The sequence below is a fragment of the Solanum dulcamara genome, chromosome 1 (genome assembly GCF_947179165.1).
Source record: "Solanum dulcamara chromosome 1, daSolDulc1.2, whole genome shotgun sequence".
Lineage (NCBI taxonomy): Eukaryota > Viridiplantae > Streptophyta > Magnoliopsida > Solanales > Solanaceae > Solanum > Solanum dulcamara.
This window is the reverse complement of record NC_077237.1, coordinates 14,526,114-14,535,090: the sequence shown is the minus strand read 5'-3', so window position 1 is coordinate 14,535,090 and position 8,977 is coordinate 14,526,114.

Below are 8,977 nucleotides of genomic sequence, written 5' to 3'. Positions count from 1 at the left end.
ATGGTATATAGTGTACGCATAAGTTAGTTTATTAATGTGGCAAGAGTAGTGGACATTCAATAAGTTACAATGAAGATTGTATAATGTGTTGGCTATTGGATAGCAATTTTAATTGTATTTACTTGTGAATAATTGGATAATATTCTAGAATTGAAGTTAAAATTTTAATTTTATGAATTTTAGATTCTTAAAAAAGAAAGTTATTGTGTTCGCAATATATTATTTATATTTATTATATTAAGCAATTTCTTAACACAAACACAATATATATTAAAGCTATTCGGTTACGTCGAATTAGTTATCGAAATGCTAGCTTCATCGCTAAGCAACACAGACAAATTTTACTTATGAGATACAACTTGTGGCTTTAAGTAGATTTACTGTATTAATATGTTTTGAACTTCTATTTATTGGCAAAACTAATTTATGCTTGATGACCATTTTTTATGGATTTTATTCGGTAGAGTTAAAATTTCAAGTCTTTCATTACGGAGATCATCCTTGCAAAGTATCTGATTTAAACAAGTCATAATATTTGTCTACTGTGAAAGTTCTTTGTTATATCTAAGAATAAAATGAGATATTTCTTAGATTATTTTCTGAATTTTAGAAAGGTCATATATTTATAAAAAAAAAAAAAAAAGGATGGAGTAACTATGGAATCCATTATAAATTTCTATCTACCCTCGATTAAAATCAGTAGACGGTACTTAAAAGATCAATAAGGGATCGTTTGGTAGTTGATTATAGTTATATAGGTATTAATAAAATAAGAATTAGTTATGAGTAAATTTATGTATATGTAGGTATATTAGTTACACATGTATTACTATTCATGCATCAATTATTCTACCTTATCCTGCATAAAATAATAAATAAATTCATTCGTAATTTATACATGCACTAGTTATGCATATTTCTAAATTACAAATCAAACGTGTTATTAAATTTATATATATAGCGATTTCAAACTTACTATTCCTTATGCATAGTTTAATATCTGCCTAACTCTCATCTAAATCAGGATCCAAACGACCCATTAGGGTGTATTGTTGAGAGGCTTTATTAGGGAGTCAATGTCCTCCTACTTTTGTACTAGCTAAGCATTGTTTTGTCATCCAAGTGATGTTTTGTTCGTGAGGATACACATGAGTTGGATGCATACGTACTCTTGTAGATTTTGAAAAACCTTTGGAATAAAGTAAAATAATTTTATAAGATTTGAGACCTCAATTTTAAATTATACATGCGCTAGAAACTAGAGTATCTTATATTATAGTAACTAACATGGTCTGTGGTGCAATGGTGAACTATTTCACCCTTAATTAGAGGTTCTCGGGTTCAAGTCATGAATATGGAAAAAATTATGTTGGAAACTTCATCCCCAAATGAGTTCTGCAATGTGCGATTCAAATTTAGTCGGGGTTCCATTGACTCCAGAAATCGAGTGGGAAACAAAAAAAATCTTACATTATAGTAAGCACCCCTGCATATTTTTCTATTATATATATAAATATGTAAGTTTCACAATTTCTTAGAATTATTAAAACTTTATAAATTACCGTTAAATATAATCTTGTTGCAAATTATGATACTTAGAAGTGACAAAGATAATGTCACCGGCTGATCGGGACAACCACAACTTGGCCGAATTGAACATGTGTGATGTTTGGAGAAAGAACTGGGTTTTGGATAGAGTAAGCTTGAAAAAAATTATTGGCAATAAATATAGATTATTTTTTTTGTAAAAAAATTTAAATTATCTATCAAGTTTAAAATTTTAAAAAAATATTAAAATCACTGCTTAATATTTTCGGATTCACTAAGCTATGACAGATAAATTTCACTTTTTTTTTCTCCTCTCATCTTCCACAACGGTAAGTGACTCCCCCACCCCCACCCCCCACCTCCATCCCACCTACACCCAGGCCAACACCTTCCCAAGCGGCCACCGGCGAAGACTATTTCCGGTCAGATCTCTCCCCCTTCTGTTCTCTCTCTTCATCTCTTCTTTCCTTCTTCTTTGTGTTTTTTTTTCTTTTCTTTTTTTCTCTTTGACTGCGATCGAAAATCCTCTACCAGTAGATTTTCGAGCAGTTTTTGCACAGGTTTTTCGATATTTCCGGCGAGTGAACAGTGTTTCCGGAGCATGAACAGTGTTTCCGGCGCGTGAACATTGTTTCCGGTGCGTGAACAGTGTTTCCGGCTCGTGAACAGTGTTTCTGGCACGTGAACAGTGTTTCCGGCACGTGAACAGTGTTTCGAGGTGAACAGTATTTTTAGCGCGTGAACAATATTTCAGGCGTGAACCAGGTTCTTTTCAACTGGAGTTGGTACCTCCGGTTTCCAAATATTCTTTGTTCATACACTTGTCGTTATATTTTGCTGACTTTAGACCATTGAATACTTTAGTAGTTCATACGCGTTTTCGTGGCTTTGAATAGTGATGGTAGATTAGGATCATGTTCTCATTTAGGGTCGGGGACGAGGGTAAGAAGGGGTAAATGGGTTAAAGGAGAGTCTAGACTAAGAGTAGGTTCTTGGAACATTGGGACGTTAACGGGAAAGTCAATAGAGCTAGTTAAGATTCTTAAGAAAAGGAAGATTAATATAGCTTGTGTCCAAGAGACCAAATGGGTAGGTACTAAATCTAAGGAGGTAGACGGGTATAAGCTTTGGTTCTCTGGTAGATCAAAGTATAGGAATGGGGTAGGCATTTTAGTAGACAGTGATCTAAGGGATCAGGTGGTGGAGGTTAGGAGAATCACTGATAGGATGATGTCGATTAAGGTGGTCGTTGAAGGGACCACTTTGAACATTATTAGTGCTTATGCGCCGCAAGCGGGCTTAGCAGAGGAGGAGAAGAGGCGCTTTTGGGAGGATTTGGACGAGTTAGTGGGAAGCATACCGCCTACTGAGAAGCTTTTCGTGGGAGGGGACTTCAATGGGCACATCGGGTCTATTTCGGGAGGGTATGACGATCTGCATGGAGGCTTTGGCTTCGGGGACAGAAATGGAGGAGGAGTTTCACTTTTGGAGTTCGTAAGAGCTTTTGGGTTGGTGATAGTTAATTCGAATTTCCCAAAAAAGGAAGACCACTTGGTAACCTTTAGTAGTTCGGTGGCTAAGACTCAGATAGACTTTTTACTCCTTAGGAAGGATGATAAAGGTCTGTGCAAAGACTGCAAGGTCATTCCGATAGACAACCTTACAACCCGACATAAGCTCTTGGTAATGGATTTAGGGATCAAAATGACGAGGAAGAAGAGGGTCGGGAATGATCGACCTAGGATTAGATGGGGGAGTTTGACCACGGCTAGTGCCCTAGAGATGGGAGAGAAATTGAAGGACATGGGGGCCTGGAATAGTAGTGGGGATGCGAACAGTATGTGGGATAGGACGACTAGTTGTATTAGGGTTGTAGCAAGGGAAGTGTTGGGAGTCTCGACAGGTAGTCGTAGTCGACATCAAGGGGACTGGTGGTGGAATGTAGAAGTGCAAGGGAAGGTGGAAGCAAAGAAAATGGCGTACGCGAAGTTGATAGAAAGCACGGATGAGGTGGAGAAGTGGACGAATAAGGAACTTTATAAGATAGCGAAGAAGGAGGCGAAGTCGGCTGTTTCGATGGCAAAAACGATAGCTTTTGAACGCCTTTATGCTGAACTAGAAGAAAAAGGTGGGGATAGGAAATTGTTCAAGCTAGCCAGGGCGCGGGAGAGAAGGGAACGCGATGTGGATCAAGTGAAGTGCATTAAGGACGAGCATGGAAAAGTATTGGTAGAAGAGACTCTCATTAAACAGAGGTGGCAGTCATACTTCCATAAACTCTTGAATGACGTAGGGGATAGAGACTTTGTGTTGGGAGATTTGGAACATACAGAGAGGCGTCGTAATTTTGGATATTGCAGGAGTATTAAGGTCGAAGAGGTTAAGGGTGCTGTTCGTAGGATGCGCTGGGGAAGAGCAACCGGACCTGACGAGATTCTTGGGGAATTTTGGAAGAGCGCCAGCTTGGTAGGTTTGGAGTGGCTGACTAGGTTATTTAATGTCATCTTTAAAACGGCAACGATGCCCGAAGAATGGAGGTCGAGCGTAATGATCCCTCTATACAAAAACAAAGGGGATATCCAGAGTTGCAACAACTATAGAGGTATCAAGTTACTAAGCCACACTATGAAAGTGTGGGAAAGAGTGGTGGAGATGAGGGTGAGGAGAGGCGTGTCTATTTCAGAGAACCAGTTCGGATTTATGCCGGGACGCTCAACTACAGAATCCATCCATCTTATGAGGAGACTGGTGGAGCAATATAGGGAGAGGAAGAGGGACTTGCATATGGTATTCATCGACTTAGAAAAGGCCTACGATAAAGTTCCAAGAGAGATACTATGGAAATGTTTGGAGGCTAAAGATGTACCTGTGGCATACATTAGGGTGATCAAGGACATGTATGAGGGAGCCAAAACCAGGGTAAGGACAGTAGGAGGGGACTCAGAGCATTTTCCAGTTGGGATGGGGTTGCATCAAGGATCAGCTCTAAGTCCATTTTTATTTGCCTTGGTAATGGATGCATTGACGCGACAAATTCAAGGTGAGGTGCCATGGTGTATGCTTTTCGCGGATGACATAGTCCTGATTGATGAGACTCGTAGTGGAGTTAATGCTAAGCTGGAGGATTGGAGACATACCTTGGAATCTAAAGGGTTTAAGCTGAGTATGACCAAGACAGAGTACTTAGAGTGCAAGTTTAGTGAGACACCCCAGGAGGTTGGCGTGGAAGTTAAGCTTGGTGCCCAAGCCATTCAAAAGAGAAGTAGTTTTAAGTATCTTGGGTCTATCATGCAAGGCAGCGGGGAGATTGACGATGATGTCACACATCGTATTGGGGCAGCGTGGATGAAATGGAGGCTCGCTTCCGGAGTGTTATGCGACAAGAAGGTGCCACCACAACTTAAGGGCAAGTTCTACAAAGTAGTGGTTAGACCGGCTATGTTGTATGGGGCAGAGTGTTGGCCAGTTAAGATCTCTCACATTCAAAAGATGAAAGTTGCCGAGATGAGAATGTTGAGATGGATGTGTGGTCACACCAGGAGCGACCGGATTAGAAATGAGGCTATTCGGGACAAGGTAGGAGTGGCCTCGGTGGAAGACAAGATGCGGGAAATGCGACTGAGATGGTTTGGGCATGTGAAGAGGAGAGACACAGATGACCCAGTGAGGAGGTGTGAGAGGTTGGCCATGGATGGTTACAGAAGAGGTAGGGGTAGGCCGAAGAAGTATTGGGGAGAGGTGATTAGACAGGACATGGATCAGTTACAGCTTACCGAGGACATGACCTTAGATAGGAGGCTGTGGAGGACCCACATTAGGGTAGAAGGCTAGTACATAGTCTCGTTATTCTTCCCTATTCATAGGCACACTAGCACATTACAATTCCTTGTACTCTCATTTCTGCTATTTCTATTACTATTTATTGCTTTCAGTACTTTTGATTACTCTATTTTATCTGTGATGCCTTCGTTATTTATTTTTATATAGCGCTTTGAATTTCTTAACCTTATCTGACCCCCTTTTATGCCTTTTTTGAGCTGAGGGTCTCTCGGAAACAGCCGTCCTACCTTGGTAGGAGTAAGGTCTGCGTACACTCTACCCTCCCCAGACCCACGTTGTGGGATTTCACTGGGTTGTTGTTGTTGTTGTTGTATTTAAATCTGAACTTTATGATTCTCAATCCATTTTATTGATCGAATATAAACAATAATGCCTTTTTCTCTATTCGAATACTATTTAATTATTTATCAATTTTTTTACCTTTCATCATGTGATTTGACAACACTTATTTAAAAAGATGGTTTTGATAATTTGAACATATTTAGTTTACATATCAATTTTCATTATTTTAAAATAAAAAGTTGTATCTGTCAAACATAAAATGAGATCGGAGTAATAGACAACGGTGAAAAGTGAACAGAGAGACAAAATACTGCTTGATATTGATAAGTAACAGTAAGATTCACTGAGGAAGTTGATCAGGTCAAAGCTAACACTATGGTCAAACTTTTAATTTTTTCATAATATCTGTATACTTAATATCGTACAAATTTAAAAGACATAATACATAAATATATTATTTAATTTTATGTGTGTATAAATATATACTTAAATTTATGTAGAATTGAACAATTAGACACATGTGTTCTATATATTTGGCATCTTATGTGACAATTCACGTCCTAAACGATATTCTATGTGATATCCTACGTATATTATACTACATCGGACGTATATATATAATTATTTAATTTTATATAAGTTAAAGCATTTATTTATACACACTTAAAATAAAAGAACATAAATATTAATTAAAGCCAAATTTAAAAGCATATTTATGTATTAAGCAGTGGCTCAAAGGATAATGAGTTGGCCAGTACATCCCTTTACTTTCCTTCTCCATTATCGTACGTACTACCATTAAATCTCTAATATCATTTTTCCAAGGGACATTATTGTAAGTTTGAAAAAAAAAATGGAAGAAGACAGAAAGCCCTTTACTAGTATCACAATAATTCAGATCACATGGATACAGGTGAATTGGTGGAGTATATAAATAATGGAGTAGCAAAACTTTAGGGGTCGTTTTGTTGCTGGTCAAAGAGGAGTTTTTTTTTCTTTTTTGGTAGTACAAAGAGGAGTTATTCGTCGTGTATTAGAACTTACCATGATTAATACTCCTTTGAAAAAGTTTTATTTAGAGGTATATTTTATTAAATTAATTTTATTAAAATATTTGAAACTTTAAATTTGATTATTAATACTATTATTATTATTATTATTTTATATAGTTATTTAATATTCAGAATAGCATAAAAAATACTTTCTTAATTTATTAAAAGAGATAAATAAAATTAAATATTTATTATTAATATAAAAACTAAGTAAAATATGAACATATCAGATATGATATTTGGTTGTCATTTTAGATTTTACAATACGCCTAAACTTGAGAATACTCCCTCCTTAGATAACTAATTGTTAAGTATTAGATGCATAACTTTAATGATGAAGCAAAGGACCCGCGCTATAGAATTGAATGAAAAACAGGAAAAGTGAAGTTATGATATGATTTCCCAATCGAATTCAATGTGACACAACGAATGAAGAGTGCCCATTTCTTGTCCTTTTAATTTAGATTAGAAATAGTACAAGTAGACAGCTCATTTACTTAGTTTGTCCATGCATGGCTGCCACGTGAATGTGCATGCAATTTTTCAGACCTACCCTATTACCTATACCATATGACTTTTAGTGGGAGCAAAAGAGGCAATTCTGACCTTCATCTGCACTTTGCGTGCCGCACCTTCTTTTTAAGCCTAAGTTGATTAATTAGGTTCTGACTTTTCTGCTGGAACCCAAATGGAATGGACTAATAAGTATTCATTTTTATTTTATTTTTAAAAAAAATAGATGGAGCCCAATTTATTTTTTTGATTTATAAGTTGTTTTCAATTTATAAATTGTTTAAAATAAATTCATTCAAATAAATCCAATTATTTATTGGGGCCTATTTTAAGTACAAAATAACTTAAAGTTAACTAGTCAAATACTCAAAAAAAAATTAAAAACGACTTATAAGTCAATCCAAATAGACTCTAAGTAATAATATCAAAGTTTGGGAGAGAATGGCGGAGTTGAGAGTGAAGAGGGGTGTGTCCATGACCAAGAATCGGAATGGATTCATGCCGAGACGATCAACTATAAAAGCCATCCATCTTGTGAGGAGACTGGTGAAAAAAATATCAAGAATGAAAGAGCGACTTACATATGGAGTTTATTGATCTTGAAAAGGCCTACGACAAAGTCACGGAAAAAGTTCTTGGGAGATGTTTGGTGGCTAGATGCAGAGGTAGATCCAGAATTTTGAATCTCTAGGTGTCACGCTGCTTTGAATAGTAATTTATGGCAAAAACTCTAGCGTTGAGCAAGATAATACATAATATTTATTAACAAATTTGCATACAAATTTTAGATTTGTTCTATTGGTTTAATTAAGATTTTACTTACAAGAGGTCTGTCACGACCCAATTCCTCAAGTCATGATGACACCTACTATAACCCACCAGTAGGTAAGCCAACCCGTCAACCTAAAACTTCAAATAATGGGTTTAAGGGCAGAAACTAAAGAAGAGTGGCGAATTATAAAGATAAGCAGAAAGAATAAGCGGAAGTAAACCAAAACATGATATAGATAATTAAAGATCCCTCCCAGAATCTGAAAGTCACAAGTATAGAGCTGCTACAAAATAAAAGACGAGTACAAGTCCTGAAAGTGGACCGAAAGTACATCATAGGCCGACTGAGCAGAAAAGGTGAAAACAATATAAAGAATAGGAATAAGCCTAAATAGGAATCAACATAAGCATCTAAAGTGAAAAGAGTACTATCTACGAGGGCTACAGCTAACTATACCCAACTGGGCCCCCATAAGCCCAGTAGGGACACTTGTGCGCAAGTTAAATAAAAATTCGGACAAACCCATATAAGCCCGTCGAGTACACAGAATAGCTACAACTACCAAGGCTAGGAACCAAGAATCTGCGAGGTTAGGAACCGAGGAACTGTATCATTTCCAAACCTAGAATCTCCAAGAGTCAATGAACTAGGGGTGCCTTAGGGGTCGAGGCCGGGACTGGGACCCAGATGCTCGCCTGAATGTCCAACATGGCCAAGGCCGGGCTGGGTACCCAAATGCTTACCATAATACATCGGTGCGATCGAGGTTGGGACTGGGTACTTGGATGCTTGCCGTAACATATCGATATAATCGAGGCCAAGATTGGGTAACTGGATGCTCGTCATACTAGCAAGCCGACAGAGGCCGGGGCTGGGTACCTAGATGCTCTCCAATAATTCAGAACGGAGGCCAGGACTGGGTACCCGGATGCTCACAGATAATTCATCCCCTGGTACCACATATTCTCCT